The following is a 16,869-nucleotide window of genomic DNA, read 5'->3' as shown; positions in this document are numbered from 1 at the left end:
CCCACCCACCCACAAAAGGAAGGAAAGTGTAGGAGCACAAGGTGTCAGTTAACCGAAAAGCATGCTAACCGGGGTGGGCCTTAACCGAGGCGCCGCTCTGTATATACTATAAATGATGAAAGGTCAAATATTCAGCGTCTCCTTCCCCACAGACATCATCTTCTTGTTATTTCTTGAATTCAATCGTTTCTCACCTTCTTTATCAAACCAGTAGAGACGGTCCGTGTCTCACCCATCAGTCCCAAAGCCAAAAACCCCTTCCCCCAACGTCCAAGGTCCTGGTTTCAGGATGTTGGGCAGTGTGGCTTCTTGTCGGTAATGACATTTCTCCGTCCAAAATAATTAATTGCATTGATAAATGGGCTCAAAACCCAAACAAAATGTGACTACATTCACTTTTGTGAAAGTGCGACCACACGTCATGATATCAAGCGGCATAGAAAATTAACAAATGGATGAACGTGATGATACCACGAAGCATAAAGAATAAAAAAAAACACAATCTTCATTACCTTTCACCAGACTAATACCGCACTAGCGGGAATCTAGTCCGGTCCGGTGTTTGCATGTGTGGGTGTGTGACTGGGGGGGGGCCTGGATGTTGAATGTGCCAATCCATAAGCCCCCATCGACAGAAAAAGTACTGTTCCTCAACCGGAAAGATCACTGGAGGAGAAACACTCCAACTGGATGTCCTCAGAGCAATTCACACACACAAATACGCTCAAACACACGCTCACAGTGGGCAGGCGCAGATGTCGATATGGAATTTGGGCGAAAGAAAATGTACCAGTGAGTGGGAGTCGGAGCAAAAAAAATTAAAAAAACTTCAAATTGTGATCCTTTTAAACAAGTTTTACGACTATATATTTTACAATAATATCATGTCGGCTGGTGCTGGCTCAATTCCCTGGGCCAGTGTTCTAACAACTGCTCTCTGGTGTCGGTCCTCAACCAGGACCAGGATAAATAAATGGGTGGGTTACACCAGGAAGGGCATCGGGTGTAAAAACTAAACTAAACAACTCATGAAAGTGATGATGTGAATGGAAAATACAGTAAACCTCGGATATATCGGACTCGGATATATCGGAAATTCGCTCACAACGGACAGATAAAAAAAGAACCGATTTTTCTGTAATGCATTTCCAATAAAAATTCATTGCATATATCGGATTTTTTTATAACGGATTTCGCCTATTTCGGACAAAATCTCCACTCCCGTTCCAATGCATTTCCATGAAATTTCCCTCGCATATATCGGATGGCCGCATCGTGGCGCTCCGATTCGCCGAATCGTGACAGGCCGCTATACGACGTCAGGTACATTGCGCGTCCAGGTACATTGGAAACATAGTCAAGGAAGTGCCTTTTTATAACGGATAAAATCCCATTTACGCATATACCGGATATAAATCCGATATATGCGTAAAACGGACATTTTCCGGTATACGCATATAACGGATTTCGCTTATATCGGACAAAACCAGTGGGAACAATTGAATCCGATATATCCGAGGTTTACTGTACTACAATTTGTGACCTAAGATCACAATTAAGACTCTAAGTTCAAGTCCGGGGGCTGCACGGTGGTCAAGTGGTTAGCGCACAGACCTCACAGCTAGGAGACCGGGGGTTCAATTCCACCCTCGGCCATCTCTGTGTGGAGTTTGCATGTTCTCCCCGTACATGCGTGGGTTTTCTCCGGGTACTCAACAGCTGAGCGCTAAACATAACACGTAACTGGTATTTCCAAATATCCGCAAGGCATGCTGGGTAGTCCAGCTGCAACAACAACTCATTCATTCATTCATTTTCTACCGCTTTTCCTCACGAGGGTCGCGGGGGGTGCTGGAGCCTATCCCAGCTGTCTTCGGGCGTAAGGCGGGGTACACCCTGGACTGGTGGCCAGCCAATCACAGGGCACATATAGACAAACAACCATTCACACTCACATTCATACCTATGGACAATTTGGAGTCGCTAATTAACCTAGCATGTTTTTGGAATGTGGGAGGAAACCGGAGTACCCGGAGAAAACCCACGCATGCACGGGGAGAACATGCAAACTCCACACAGAGATGACCGAGGGTGGAATTGAACCCTGGTCTCCTGTGAGGTCTGTGCGCTAACCCCTAGACCACCGTGCCGCCCGCAACAACAACTCTGAACAATAAATCCGTTTGTTGTACTCTTACTTGGACCGCTTCACCTTCCTCAGAAATACATTTGTTATCCTGGTGGTGTGTTCAAGCTCTGCTTGTTCGGGTAGCTTTTTTGCCTCTTTGTGAGTTATGTAATCCCGACAACATGCAGGCTTTTTTTTTTCTTTTTTTCTTACAATCATGTTTATGTCAGGTTGATTTGTTTCCTGCTATCTTGCAGTTCTCCTCCGGTGACGTCACACTCGTATTGCTGACGGAATCTCCTCCTCGGTGGTTGCAGTTGGCAGCAGGAAAATACCCGTCACGGGGTCACCAGGGCCACCGGACACGAGTCTTAAGAGAGAGTGACGTCAACGGTAAGTCTTACTCCAGCAACTTTACTACACACACGGACAACCGGGGGAACCCTCATACACACACACACACACACACACACACACACACACAGTCACGCTCCCTAATCCAATTAGGACATTAGTTTGTGTCCCGGGCCTCATCGGACACATGCTAATCCAATTATTTGTGGACGGATAGGCCAGGCAATCCCAGTGTTTCCCTGCTCTAATGTGCTTAAGTGGCACTGAGGCCGCCACACCGGGAGGACACCTCATACGCACAAAAGGATCCCACCCCCCTTTGCTATTTTTGTGGACAAACACCCTGCCTGCCCGGTGAGTCAAACCAAGCCAAGAGTGACTTTCACGCAGTCAGCAGAGTCGCAGAGAGGAAAACCGGAAACTTAGTCCAGGGCAGGGGTGCTCATTAAGTCGATCGCGGAGGTGGTACTGGTCGATCGCGGCGTGACATTAAAAAAAATATCATCCCAGCATCAATGCCGTCACTTGATTGATATACAGGGCAGCCATTCAGATGACAACTGAATGTTGCCCTTCGGGCGACCAATCAAATCAAACAACGTCTCTAAGTGCAGCAGAACTTACGATGTCAGCCTATCATCCATCCCCGTTACTTGATTGACATACAGGACAACCAGTCAGATGACAACTGAATTTTGACCTTTAGGTCACCGCTTATGCGTAAACAACGATGCAAAGTGCTAAGCTAGTCGGCGAATTGCGTCAGATTTTAAAGCCCTCGCTAAAGTTTATGGTCACTAAAATGAGTGAAGGAGCTGGACCAAGTAAAAAGGCAAAAAACATATCACTTCCATACGGATATGGAATATTATACGGATATTATGATACGGATATTATCCATGACTGATAAACATTTGGAAGTGTGCTTGAGGCTGGCTATCAGCAGCTACTGTCCGGACTATGCATCCCTGGCTGGTTCAATTCAGTGCAAGTCATCAAAGTAAACTCAGGTAATTACAAAAAATGTTAATAGTTAATTATGTGTGTTTTGCAATATTGGCTCATTTGGTTATGTAAGGTACATCAACATATATTGTACGTACAAATAATCCTCAATACATTTGAAAATAAATAGATGTTTTGCATTTTTGTAGTGGGTAGATCATTTTGACTCGGTCATTTTAAAAGTAGCTCGCATGCTGAAAAAGTGTGAGCACCCCTGGTCCAGGGGGTAAGCGATTTTCCCCCTACGTGGAAGCCGATGCATATAAAACTCCTAAGCGTTTGCCAGGAATAGTCACAGATTTCTACACACTGGACATTATCATCATCCGTGCCAAATGATCAAATAACGGAAATGTCAGTGGGGGGGTGTTTTCACCCACAAAACATGCGCTCATTTTCCTTCCACTAACAAAACATTGACACCAATTTGTAGAGCGCGTGTACGTGCGCATGGAGAGGCTCTTTATTGCACAACTCACTTCAACCTGGCCCCCCTCCAAACAAGGACAGAAGTCCACACAGAGGCCCTTATCCGACTCACTCCAATGTGGAGTGACCATCTCTAGGGTTGTTCTATTCTCTTTTATTCTCTTCACAAACGTACACATTGTGTCCATGGTCGTCTCGGGAAGTGAGATGGAGTGCCGTGGCCTTTCCGCTCTTGATGCGATGCTCTGTGCTTGTTAACATTATGGACACATGAACGCGCCAGGGAGGAAAGACATCCACTCTCCATTCACACTAAGCGTACCTGTCAATATTAGCATTTGGATATAAACATAGTAGTACTTAGTAGTAATTGGGTATTCATTCATTCATTCATTTTCTACCGCGGGGGTGCTGGAGCCTATCCCAGCTGTCTTCTACCCTGGACTGGTGGCCAGCCAATCACAGGGCACATATAGACAAACAACCATTCACACTCACATTCATACCTATGGACAATTTGGAGTCGCTAATTAACCTAGCATGTTTTTTTTTGGAATGTGGGAGGAAACCGGAGTACCCGGAGAAAACATGCACAGGGAGAACATGCATACTTCACACAGAGATAGCCGAGGGTGGGATTGAACTCGGGTCTCCTAGCTGTGAGGCCTGCGTGCTAACCACTCGGCCGCCGTGCAGCCATTTGTAATTACTTTTGCATCATTTTCTGAATGTAAGACTACAATTATTCATACCGCTTATCCTCACGAGGGTCGCGGGGGGTGCTGGAGCCTATCCCAGCTGTCTTCGGGCAAAAGGCGGGGTACACCCTGGACTGGTGGTCGCCAGCCAATCACAGGGCACATATAGACAAACAACCATTCACACTCACATTCATACCTATGGACAATTTGGAGTCGCTAATTAACCTAGCATGTTTTTTTTGGAATGTGGGAGGAAACCGGAGTACCCGGAGAAAACCCACACATGCACGGGGAGAACATGCAAACTCCAAACAGAGATGGCCGAGAGTGGAATTGAACCCTTGTCTCCTAGAGTAGTTGGGTATTTACATGAAAAATGAAGAAAAACATAGCACATAGAGCTGCACGGTGGCCCAGTGGTCAGCGGCCAGGCCTCACAGCTAGGAGACCTGAGTTCAATTCCACCCTCGGCCATCTCATAGGTATGAATGTGAGTGTGAATGGTTGTTTGTCTATATGTGCCCTGTGATTGGCTGGCTACCAGTCCAGGGTGTACCCCGCCTCTCGCCCCCAAAGTGAGCTGGGATAGGCTCCAGCAGCCCCGCGACCCTGGTGAGGATAAGCAGTAGAAAATGAATGAAATGAATGAATGTAAATCAACTACTTGATAAACAGCAGCTGAGCACCAAACATAACACGTAACTTAAAACTGTTCTTTTCCAAATATCCGCAAGGCATGCTGGGTAGTCCAGCTGCAACAACAACTATGAACAATAAAACACTAGAAATCAAGTATGTCAATGTCCCTCCTTTTTACTTCTCTGAGAATCTCAACATATTTTGTACCAGTACCACAAGCTATCCAGCATGCCTTGCGGTTTTTTGGGGGCATGGGTATTATGGGTAAAATTGTCCATAGGTATGAATGTGAGTGTGAATGGTTGTTTGTCTATATGTGCCCTGTGATTGGCTGGCCACCAGTCCAGGATGCACCCCGCCCGCGACCCTCGTGAGGATAAGCGGTACAAAATGAATGAATGAATGAACATAGCACATTATACTCCCTCCTTTGTCTCCGTCTTCCTGCCATCTTGTCTGATTACGCCAGTCTTAGGCGTCCTTAATTTTGTCGCCTGAGGAGATCTCTTAAGGCCGAAGATGCTTTGTAGATAATTTTTGTCTTTCCATGAAAAATCGTAGAATTCTAAGGTTTTTCTGTGAATGAAGAGCTATTTTTAGCCTTAGGATGCATTGTGAAAACAGGCCTGGGGTATTTAGTGGTTATTTTGTATAGTAGCACTATTTTTCCACGGGCTGTCATGCATTTGAGGTGAAAATCACCAAAACCATCAGTGGCCTCATGTACGTAGATAGCATGCTGCATGTGACCATGCATCCATTTTCTATGACGCTTACGTATCCCGGTAGGGTGGCGGGGGGTTAAGCTGGAGCCTATATCAGCTGACTTCAAGCGAGAGGTTGGGTACACCCTGGACCGCTCGCATACGGACAAACGGTCGCATTTAGTCGCATTTCAGCATCGACAAAGTATGCCTTTAATTTTCTCTGACACTGTGGGATTGCATGAAATTAGATTTTTAGCGCAAAATCCTTACATGGCTGTGGTTTGACTGGCGACCAGTCCAAGGTGATAGGCTCCAGCCTCCTGTGACCCCCAAACAGGATAAGCGGTACGGAAAATGGATTGAGTTAACCGTAGTTAACTCAAACACCTGAGGTGCACAAACGACAAGACAATAGCCACGTTTACATGAGGAGTTTTTCTCTTTCCGAATGGAATCTGACTTTTCCGAAAACAATGATATACACAGAAAGGAATGTTCTAATCTCTATGCGCCGCTATAATCAACCAGAATAGTCAATGGGGCATGCCCAGTAAATCGTAAACATCAACATCACGTGATACCGACTTCATTCATTCATTCATTTTCTACCGCTTTTTCTTACAAGGGTCGCGGGGGTGCTGGAGCCTATCCCAGCTGTCTTCGGGCGAGAGGCGGGGTACACCCCGGACCGGTCGCCAGCCAATCACAGGGCACATATAGACAAACAACCATTCACACTCACATTCATACCTATGGACAATTTGGAGTCGCTAATTAACCTAGCATGTTTTTGGAATGTGGGAGGAAACCGGAGTACCCGGAGAAAACCCACGCATGCACGGGGAGAACATGCAATCTCCACACAGAGATGGCCGAGGGTGGAATTGAACCCTGGTCTCCTAGCTGTGAGGCCTACGTGCTAACCACTCGACCACCGTACAGCCATTTGTAATTACTTTTGCATCATTTTCTGAATGTAAGACTACAATTATTCATACCGCCTATCCTCATGAGGGTCGCGGGGGTGCTGGAGCCTATCCCAGCTGTCTTCGGGCGAGAGGCGGGGTACACCCCGGACCGGTCGCCAGCCAATCACAGGGCACATATAGACAAACAACCATTCACACTCACATTCATACCTATGGACAATTTGGAGTCGCTAATTAACCTAGCATGTTTTTGGAATGTGGGAGGAAACCGGAGTACCCGGAAAAAACAAAACAAAACTCCACACAGAGATGTCCGAGTGTGGAATTGAAGTCGGGTCTCCAAGCTGTGAGGCCTGTGTGCTAACCACTCATCCACCGTGCACTCCGTGTCCTATAATATGACTCAGCCAGTAATCAACGAGTACTGGGCCACAGTTTGGACACCCCTGGCCTAGTATCCTCACAGCATAAGGAGGTGAAATGATACAATTACAATAATAGTAATACTGTCATAATAATTGATTGCAGTTATAGAGCTCCTCTGTGGACACTTTAAACTCCCACTCTAGTTGCCGTTTTCACAAAAATGCGGTAAAAATGCGGTAATGCTAATAAAATACTTTTGACCTAGAAATGTTTCCATGTGAATAGCCCCTTACTATACTTACTGTACTAAATAAGTGAGCATGTCAGATGGGGATTTCAGTGTAGAGTTTAGGGTTCATGCTCAATGAATGAATGAATGAATGAATGAAATGTGTGGTCCCATCTGGAACAAACAAGATTTGACTTTCCAGCGTGTGACCTTGCAAACAGTACATACAGTACATTTCATTTAAATACCATTACATTAAGACACAAACGTGTTCTTTGTAACTTTTGTCCTAGCTAAATGTGCTATGCATTTTCTCAACGCAACATTAGCCACGTATACATGGACCTAAATATTCCAATTCATTTTGGGTTATTTGCTCAAACGGAAAGAATTTAGCCTTTTTATACACCTAAAGTGCCAATCCGAATCAATATATAATCGGATTCCCAGGGGTGGAATATTCCTTTCCCCTAATCCGATTAAGGTATTTTGTACCTACTCAATCGGAAAGTTGTCAGACTGCGTTCTTCTTTGTGGTGTTTTTCTTCTCCTGTTGTTTATTGGCGGTTGGCAAGCGGCTTTCGTGTGCGTTAGCACCATCTGCGGAACAGAATCTAAACCCTTCTATACGCCATTCAGTTTTATTAAAAAAGAAAATATATATCTATATAAAACATGTGCTGAGCTTAATTATGAAATATTAGCAAGATTGAACTTCATCTTTTCCTGTTCCCGGGTGCGTTCTTTCAGCGAATGCTGAGATATGACGTAACACGCAGCTCCAGACGTTCTTCGGTTTTAAAAATGGAGGCTAGCAATCGGCACTGGACTGCTAAGGAAAGTTTGTTTTGGATTCAAACTAAATTTCAAACGAAAAACTGTCAATACGGAGTGAAAGAATAACTCAAGGGAAGTCGGTATCACGGCGGCACGGCGGTCTAGTGGTTAGCGTGCAGACCTCACAGCTAGGAGACCAGGGTTCAATTCCACCCTCAGCCATCTCTGTGTGGAGTTTGCATGTTCTCCCCGTGCATGCGTGGGTTTTCTCCGGGTACTCCGGTTTCCTCCCACATTCCAAAAACATGCTAGGTTAATTAGCGACTCCAAATTGTCCATAGGTATGAATGTGAGTGTGAATGGTTGTTTGTCTATATGTGCCCTGTGATTGGCTGGCCACCAGTCCAGGGTGTACCCCCCGCCTCTCGCCCCAAGACAGCTGGGATAGGCTCCAGCACCCCCAGCAACCCTTGTGAGGATAAGTGGTAGAAAAAAATAAATATTTCAAATATATCTTATTATTACATAGCTGATATTGTGATTTGGAACAACTACTATATTGTTTACAAATGCCTGTGATCCTGGGATAGGCTCCAGCAATACCCTGCAAAAATGAATAAATGAATGGTTGTTTGTCTATATGTGCCCTGTGATTGGCTGGCCACCAGTCCAGGGTGTACACCGCCTCTCACTCCAAGACAGCTGGGATAGGCTCCAGCACCCCTGGCAACCCTTGTGAGGATAAGCGTTAGAAAATGAATAAATATTTCAAATATATCTTATTATTACATTACTGATATTGTGATTCGGAACTACTGCTATATTGTTTACAAACTCCTGTGATCCTGGGATAGGCTCCAGCAATACCCTGCAAAAATGAATGAATTAATGGTTGTTTGTCTATATGTGCCCTGTGATTGGCTGGCCACCAGTCCAGGGTGTACCCCGCCTCTCGCCCCAAGACAGCTGGGATAGGCTCCAGCACCCCCAGCAACCCTTGTGAAGATAAGCGGTAGAAAATGAATGAATATTTCAAATATATCTTATTATTACATTGCTGGTATTGTGATTACTGCTATATTGTTTACAAACTCCTGTGATAGGCTCCAGCAATACTCTGCAAAAATAAATGAATTAATGGTTGTTTGTCTATATGTGCCCTGTGATTGGCTGGCCACCAGTCCAGGGTGTACCCCGCCTCTCGCCCCAAGACAGCTGGGATAGGCTCCAGCACCCCCAGCAACCCTTGTGAGGATAAGCGGTAGAAAATGAATGAATATTTCAAATATATCTTATTATTACATTGCTGGTATTGTGATTACTGCTATATTGTTTACAAACTCCTGTGATAGGCTCCAGCAATACTCTGCAAAAATAAATGAATTAATGGTTGTTTGTCTATATGTGCCCTGTGATTGGCTGGCCACCAGTCCAGGGTGTACCCCGCCTATCGCTCGAAGACAGCTGGGATAGGCTCCAGCACCCCCAGCAGTGTTTCCAACACACAAAGCAAAAATGGTAAAAATCGAGCAAAAACCAAGAATGCAAAGACTTAAATTAATACAACACAAGGCTTTATCGAGAAATATGTCATTTTTTAAATAAAACTGCTCACTTTCTCACCCAAAATGTATCAAACAGGGGTCTCCAAAGTGTGGCTCGGGGGCCATTTGCAGCCGTTTGTGACTTTAAGTGTTCATTTATCTTGCAATCGTCAATTCTATATATTTTGAACAGTTTTTTAAATGTAAAGCAATAATTGTAAAACTTGTGGAACGAATGAATTAGCTCTACTTCACCGCACGTCACAGATAACCTCAGATGCTCATTTGCCTTTATGCTATATGGAACCAGGGAACAATGTTGATTGACTAAGTGTAGCAATCTGTGCTTTTGCAGGAACCACGACCCTCTTAGATGCTCGACATAATCATACATAACAATAGCGAGTGTCGGGATGCGTATTGTCTACGTGTAAAATATCTCAGCTCTGTGGGTGAAGAGCATATGCTTGGAGTGGGTCAGCGTGGAAGGACTGAGAAGAAAAAGCGAAGGGGAAAAGGGAAGAGATTTCAGCTGCAGGGGACAGTGGGGGATAGCACATAGCTCTTGGGATGTCCAACCATGGACAATGCAAGTGTGCTCTGCATGTGTGTGTGTGTGTTTGTGTGTGTGTGTGTGTGTGTGTGTGTGTGTGTGTGTGCGTGCACGCCCCGAGGTAAAGCAGTGGATGTTGAAGCTGATTTGTTCTGATGGATTCAAACACAGACACAGACTCTTGCCTGTGACTCACAGACGAGACACAAGTATCCCTTAGGGGACAGCCCGGGGCACGCACACAAATACACACACACACACACACACACACACACACATATAGGCACGTGCTTGCCAGGTTAGATATCTGCCTACTTGTGGATCGAGTTCCAGCAGGGATTTGAAGGCAGCATCGCGTCGTTTCAATGTTTGACTTCCATTCTTCAGAGATCAGAACCGCGTTAAAAACCTCTGATTGTGAGGTCACATGATACTTGACACATGACTTTAATGCAAATGATTGGAAATACAGTAAACCTCGGATATATCGGATTCAATTGTTCCCACTGGTTTTGTCCGATATAAGCGAAATCCGTTATATGCGTATACCGGAAAATGTCCGTTTTACGCATATATCGGATTTATATCCGGTATATGCGTAAATGGGATTTTATCCGTTATAAAAAGGCACTTCCTTGACTATGTTTCCAATGTACCTGGACGCGCAGGCAACGCTGCAAACGCTGCAAATGACGTCGTATAGCGGCCTGTCACCATTCGGCGAATCGGAGCGCCACGATGCGGCCATCCGATATATGCGAGGGAAATTTAATGGAAATGCATTGGAACGGGACTGGAGATTTTGTCCGAAATAGGCGAAATCCGTTATAAAAAATCCGATATATGCAATGAATTTTTATTGGAAATGCATTACAGAAAAATCGGTTCTTTTTTATCTGTCCGTTGTGAGCGAATTTCCGATATATCCGAGTCCGATATATCCGAGGTTACAGAGTCAGAGTACAGAGTCAGTTAAGCAGTACAAAATACACAATATAGAAAAATAAACAATATAAACAACCCAAGTATTACCAAAAATCAACAGTTTTTCCCAGAGTTATATACAATTTTGCTGTATAAAATTTAGCAAAAAATAACACAAATAATAAATTATGCTGTTTTTGTCCTTGAATACGCCCTATCATTAGTCAAATGATATGCATATTTAAGGTAATAACACTTATTTTGGGGGCTAAATTAAACACATTCAAGCATAAAAAAAATTGACTGAAGTACTTTTATCGCAGGTTTTACCGATCTTAAGACAGACACAATGTTCTCTAACAAGTTTCTACTGTTGCGGCCGTACTCTCCCGCAAGCTGAAACTCAAACTCTGAACCCTTGACGTCACTTCCTGTTTTTGAATACGCCCTATTATTAGTCAAATGATATGCATATTTAAGGTAATAACACTTATTTTGGGGGGCTAAATTTAAACACATTCAAGCATAAAAAAATTGACTGAAGTACTTTTATTGCATACTTCCTGTCATACTCCGCTCCCGGAGGGAACACATTTATAGTGACACACACAACAAAGACACACAAGTCTTTAAAGGGCTTTTTTACTTTTACCATGTCTACTATATTGGATAATATGCGTGTAAATCTGACTATAGGGGTGCTATTTCATGTCAAGAGGACTCTAATGATGTTAAAAACATATTCAGAAGGCCACAAATAAAATAAACCACAATAAAGAAAATGATGACTGTAAAAAAAACAACAACAAAAAAAAACCTCTGATTGTGTCTTTTCCCTTTTGGGAATATTTTTCCCGTGAAAATGAAACAGGATTAGGATGTAACTGAGTTGCTTTCTCACGTCTCCATCAGTGTGATAGTGGCCTAAATGTACTGTATGAAAGCACAATGTCCGGTTGTGTTGTTGCCTATATTGTACAATACAGCGAGTCGCCAGTCATGAATGACGCTTATTGAGCAGCCTGTGGGAACGAGCTCTTCGGGTGCACGGGCCGCCTCCTCCTCTTAGGGCGGCAGAAGTTTAACACAGCCACTTGAGGGTGTGGACGCAATAAAGATGGATGATGAGGCCAAAAGCTCTTGAGTTTGTTGCCCCCGAGTCAAGACTTTTGCCTCGTTCCCTCCCTGACTAACCGCTTGTAATCGGACATTAAAACGCGAGCCAACCGCTTGACATCGTTTGTGTCGAGGCCGACTGGCACAAAGCTAACACACAATTTGCTTGCGCGGTCGCAGCGGGATGCGGGGATGCATCGGGGGCACGCAAAAGTGCCGTGGGGTTAATATGAGCAGCGTGTGACGTCAACCGTATGCTCGTTATAACAGAGCTGGGAGCGTCAAAGTGACAGATATCACACACAGGCAAACACAGGGAATTAGCGGTGGCTCATGCTGAGATCAAAACATTAATCACAATTCAACGCTTGCTTATTAGAAGCAGAAAATGGCCGGGCGGTTGCGTCCTGTGCCTGTTAATGTGTTGCTCCCGTTGATGCAGACTTGTGCGGAGTCTTGCAAAGTAGGTACCGAGTCTCTTTGTTTGGTCACCCTACGGTCAGGAGCTCGGGCAGGTGGGTGAAACCGGTGGAGGATTCTACAGATACTCTCCAAATACTGTACGTTTTGAGGCAGTCGCTTGGCCATTTGAAGGTTCTGCTCACCTCCATATATTTTTGATGGCATGGCAGTATGGTGGCACTCCAGCATCTTAACACGCTTGGTCGCTGGCCACTCCTCTTTAGTCCCTCCACAGACTTTCTATGGGATTATGACGTGGTGCCACTCCTATGTTGGCTGTATGAAGGCTTTCATGTCCATGTTTGTAAAAATAATCATTGTGCACTTGTGTCATCTGCTGGTTACTACAGTATTTTCTGGACTATAAGTCGCTCTGGAGTATAAGTCACACAAGGCCAAAAATGTATAATTAGGTAGAAAAAAACATACATAAGTCGCTCCGGAGTATAAGTCACACAAGGCCAAAAATGTATAATTAGGTAGAAAAAAACATACATAAGTCGCTCTGGAGTATAAGTCACACAAGGCCAAAAATGTATAATTAGGTAGAAAAAAACATACATAAGTCGCTCCTGAGTATAAGTCACACAAGGCCAAAAATGCATAATTGGGTAGAAAAAAACATACATAAGTCCCACTGGAGTATAAGTCGCACAAGGCCAAAAATGCGTAATTAAATAGAAAAAAAACATACATAAGTTGCTCCGGAGTATAAGTCACACAAGGCCAAAAATGCATAATTAGGTAAAAAAAAAAACATACATAAGTCGCTCCGGAGTATAAGTCGCACAAGGCCAAAAATGCATAATTAGGTAAAAAAAAAAAACATACATAAGTCGCTCCGGAGTATAAGTCGCACAAGGCCAAAAATGCATAATTAGGGAGAAAAAAAATATATAAGTCGCACAAGTCCAAAAATGCATCATTAGGTAGAAAAAAACATACATAAGTCGCACCATGCCAAAAATGCATAATTAGGTAGAAAAAAACATACATAAGTCGCTCTGGAGTATAAGTCGCACAAGGCCAAAAATGCAAATTAGGGAGAAAAAAATATATATAAGTCGCTCCGGAGTATAAGTCGCACAAGTCCAAAAATGCATCATTAGGTAGAAAAAAACATACATAAGTCGCACCAGGCCAAAAATGCATAATTAAGTAGAAAAACAAACAAACATAAGTCCCTCCGGAGTATAAGTCGCACAAGGCCAAAAATGTGTAATTAGGTAGAAAAAAACATACATAAGTCCCACTGGAGTATAAGTCACACCAGGTCAAAAATGCATAATTAGGTAGAAAAAAACATACATAAGTCATACTGGAGTCCTATGAAAAAAGTGCGATTTATAGTCTGGAAAAATACGGTACTTGTGTAAAGTAGGTGAGAAGGAGAGTGATGCCAAAAACTGGACTCAAGAGCGTCGGTATGGAGTAACTGTGGGTGAGGACACATACAACATATAGGTACGTTTTGAGTCAGTCGCTTGGCAATTTGAAGTTTCCGTACATTTTTAGATGGGATGACGAGCTACTTCGATAGCCACTCCTTTGTCGTCTTTACCGTATGTTTTTGTGTCCTTGTAAAAACTCGAGAACCCGTCCACAAGCCGTCCTCAGTGTTCTGGCGGAGGCCAGAAGGTTCTCTTCCAAGATTCTGTGGAACATGGCGCCCTTTCATCGGCCCCTCAATGCATCTGTTTGTACCCAGAGCAGAGAAACAGCCCCAAAGCAGAATGTTTCCACTTCCATGTTTGTAAAAAAAAAAAAAAAATGGCCGTGCATTTGTGTCATGTGCTTGTTAAAAGTATCTTCTTGTTCCCGTGAATCCTGCTCACTAGGTGGGTCAATAGAGAAGATGGTACAGATACAGTAGGTAGGAAAAAAGGCCAAAAATGGCCCATAATAGCCTGAGATGTAACCACATTTATTGCCCATTAATTCAGTCTACTGTCACTGGGTAGAAACCCGGGAAGTCAATCAGTCAATGTGCCTATTGTCCCTCAAGGGTCACAGTAGGTGAGGTGATGTGGGAACCGCTAGCGGAAGAGAGATACTTTCCACTGCTTTCTGAATGTGGAAAATTGATTTGTTCCCTGTGAAAAAAAAAAAAAAAAAAGAGTCTAGCGTCTGGAGGAAATTGTGTATATACTGTATTAAAGCATTTAAAGCGTTTCCATGACTGGGAAGCAAACACGTGTTCTGGTTTGAAACGGTTCATAAGGAGGCGAATGCAGTACTGATTTACAAGATGCAGTATGTGCTTTGTCCATAAAGTGATGATGAAAATGCTCATCATTGCACCCTATGCATGCATGAATGCAATTTTTCTTCAATTATGAACCCCACTGAGACAGTGAGACTTCACGTGTCGACCCTCGTTTAACGTGGTTAATAGGTTCCATACCAGTTGGAGTATAGAAAACCTGTTTATGACTTTCTAAATACTATTTTTACCATTATTACAGCCCTCTAAACTTGAAACAACACCACTGCACTGCACCTTTAAACTCCTATTATTCTTTGTTTACATCACATTGCTCAACTGTAATGCTTAAGCTATGGGATTACTGCAGGGACGCAAGAGTCGGCCGCCCCTTTAAATGTTACCAAGCTAACTAGTTAGCCTCTCCAGTTTATTCATTCATTCATTCATTTTCTACCGCTTTTTCATTTTCTGCCAGGCGAGAGGCAGGGTACAGCCTGGACTGGTCTCCAGCCAATCACAGGGCACGTATAGTCAAACAACCATTCACACTCACATTCATACCTATGGACAATTTGGAGTCGCTATTAGCCTAGCATGTTTTTGGAATGTGGGAGGAAACCGGAGTACCCGCAAACTCCACACAGAGATGGCAGAGGGTGGAATTGAACTCTGGTCTCCTAGCGGTGAGGTCTGTGCTAACCGCTCGACCGCCGTGCAACCGTGCAAATATATTCATTCATTTATTTTCTACCACTTTTTCCTCACGAGGGTCGCGGGTGGTGCTGGAGCCTATCCCAGCTGTCTTCGGGCGAGAGGTGGGGTACACCCTGGACTGGTGGCCAGCCAATCACAGGGCACATATAGACAAACAACCATTCACACTCACATTCATACCTTTGGAGACAATTTGGAGTCGCTAATTAACCTAGCATGTTTTTGGAATGTGGGAGGAAACCGGAGTACCCGGAAGAAAACCCACGCATGCACGGGGAGAACACGCAAACTCCACACAGAGATGACCGAGAGCGGAATTGAACCTCTCCAGTTTACTTATTCCAAAATTAAAATGTTTTAAATGAAATTGTTAAGAAGGAGAAGAAGTAAAATGCAAAAATTTTACCACTTCCACACGAAAATGGGAGGAGGACTATGCAATATCGGACATGCCATGACCGATTACATGCAGTGTGAAGATAATCTACATAATCCGTGTCAGGCGATGTTACCGACGTCGAGTGGCCAGTTGTCTTGGGTACACCCTGGACTGGTGGCCAGCCAATCACAGGGCACATATAGACAAACAACCATTCACACTCACATTCATACCTATGGACAATTTGGAGTCGCTAATTAACCTAGCATGTTTTTTTTGGAATGTGGGAGGAAACCGGAGTACCCGGAGAAAACCCACGCATGCACGGGGAGAACATGCAAACTCCACACAGAGGGTGGAATTGAACTCGGGTCTCCTAGCTGTGAGCCCTGTGTGCTAATAAACAAGGTATTTTTTTTTCTTTTTAGTAAAAAATGGTAGTATTTTTTGCAGTGCATTTCAGTGTCAATTGAAAGCAAAAAGTGGGCATTTATTGTTTCTTTACCATCCTGATGCTTGTTGTGTAAACACAGTGGAGCCGCCATGACAGTGGAAAATGAAGCGGCGAGCATGTGGGTCTGCTAACAGCCATCAAGCGAGGGGGGTTTGGGGGGGGGGGGATCAGTGCCGAAAGCCCAAAGTGTCATGTACAAAGCACTTATTCAAATTTAGCCAGACTCCAGCTATCAGCAGCTTATCCATCTTGT

General features: G+C 44.0%; 1 protein-coding gene across 1 annotated transcript in view; it reads left to right on the top strand.

Moving 5' to 3' along the window:
• The window catches only part of alg2 (ALG2 alpha-1,3/1,6-mannosyltransferase), a 98,590-nt gene that overhangs the window by 24,499 nt on the left and 57,222 nt on the right, over positions 1-16,869 (top strand). The window contains exon 2 of the mRNA XM_058084487.1: positions 2,386-2,521. The gene's annotated coding sequence lies outside the window, so the exon portion shown is untranslated. The remainder of the gene's footprint in view (positions 1-2,385; positions 2,522-16,869) is intronic.

Source organism: Doryrhamphus excisus, chromosome 10 (assembly GCF_030265055.1).
Source record: "Doryrhamphus excisus isolate RoL2022-K1 chromosome 10, RoL_Dexc_1.0, whole genome shotgun sequence".
Taxonomy (NCBI): domain Eukaryota; kingdom Metazoa; phylum Chordata; class Actinopteri; order Syngnathiformes; family Syngnathidae; genus Doryrhamphus; species Doryrhamphus excisus.
Note: the sequence above shows the minus strand (reverse complement) of the source record. Positions and strands in the feature narration are given on the sequence as shown.